This window comes from Balaenoptera musculus, chromosome 2 (genome assembly GCF_009873245.2).
Source record: "Balaenoptera musculus isolate JJ_BM4_2016_0621 chromosome 2, mBalMus1.pri.v3, whole genome shotgun sequence".
Taxonomy (NCBI): Eukaryota; Metazoa; Chordata; class Mammalia; order Artiodactyla; family Balaenopteridae; genus Balaenoptera; species Balaenoptera musculus.
In genome coordinates, this window is record NC_045786.1 from 48,960,806 (window position 1) to 48,962,444 (window position 1,639).

The 1,639-nt window shown below is 35.6% G+C and overlaps 1 non-coding gene across 1 annotated transcript; it reads left to right on the forward strand.

Moving 5' to 3' along the window:
• The first annotated feature begins 1,124 nt into the window (after positions 1 to 1,124).
• Positions 1,125 to 1,231, forward strand: LOC118891389. Its single transcript, XR_005018972.1, has one exon. It is a non-coding gene; the product is annotated as a U6 spliceosomal RNA (small nuclear RNA).
• Positions 1,232 to 1,639: the final 408 nt, after the last annotated feature.

The window sequence follows — 1,639 nt, forward strand, 5'->3', positions numbered from 1 at the left end:
AAGCTAGCATATCAGAAAAGACACAACTAAACAACACCTTTTCTCTTATGAAGAAAAAGACACAGAAACATAATTTGGTGACATTTTCACACTTGCTAAAATTAACTTTCAGTCAAAAGAACAGTGGAGTTGTTAGCTTTATTTTCTGATAAAATTTTAATCTCAGGTTGGATAAGCAATTTTGTTTGCCATTAAGTGTGAGACTACTTGAAGTAAAGTCATGTAGACAATAGGGCATTATATAGAAAGGATAAAAAGGTTAACAGAAAGAAAGCTCAGAAAGAAAATGAAAAGAGGAATAATTGTGTCAGAAACTTGGTAAGTTGGTATATTAGGGTTCTCTGTATTGGTTCCAGAGAACCAATAGAGAGATAGATAAGAAGGTAGATGATAGATAGATAGATAGAGATACAAATATAAAGAGATGTATTATATGGAATTGGCTCATGCAATTATGGAGACTGACAAGTCCCAAGATCTATAGAGTGAGTCAGCAAGATGGTGACTCAGGAGAGTAGATGAAGTACTTCTAGTCTGGGGGCAAGCAAAGGTCAAGGTCCCAGCTTGAATGCAGTCAGGCAGAAGAAATTGTCTCTTGGGACAATCAGCCTTTTTGTTCTATTCAGACCTTCGACTGATTGGTTGAGGCCCACACACATCAGGGAGGAAATCTGCTTTAAGTAATCTACTGATTTAAACGTTCATTTCATGGAAAACACTTTCACAGAAATACCCAGATTAATGTTTAACCAAATATCTGAGCGTCACCTGGTCCAATCAAGTTGACATATAAAATTAACCATCATACCTGGCCAATATATAACAGTCCCCGTATTGGGACTTCTGTATCTACATCTGTATGTGTCTCTATGTGCGTGTATAGCATTTAAGAAATGTATTCTTCTCACCTGTTTTTAAAGCTTTGCTCTTGGATTCTTGAAATCCCACCATAGATTTTTTAAACTGAGGTCAAATTCAGATAACATAAAATTAACCATTTTAAAGTATACAATTAAGTGGCATTTAGGATACTCCCAATGTTGTGCAAAAATGACCTCTATCTAGTTTCAAAACATTTGTTTTACCCCAAAGGAAAACCCTATGCCCATTCAGTAGTTATTCCCATGCTTATTTCTGCAGCACTTATACTAAAATTGGAACTATACAGAGAAGATTAGTGTGACCCCTGTGCAAGGATGACATGCAAATTTGCAAAGCATTCCATATTTTGATTATCATACTAAGTGAAGTAAGTCAGAAAGAGAAAGACAAATACCATATGATATCACTTATATGTGGAATCTAAAATATGGCATAAATGAACTTATCTATGAAAAGGAAACAGAGTCACAGACATAGAGAACAGACTTGTGGTTGCCAAGGGGGAGGGGGATGGGGGAGGGATGGAGTGGGAGGTTGAGGTTAGTAAGTGCAAACTATTACATATAGGATTGATAAACAACAAGGTCCTACTGTATAGCACAGGGAACTCTAGTCACTATCCTGAGATAAACCATAATGGAAAAGAATATAAAAAAAGAATTTATATATATGTAAAAAAAATAGTAAATCTCTGATATTCATAGACTAAAAAAAAAGTAGTCATTCTCCATTTCCCCCTTTACCCAGCCTCTGGCAA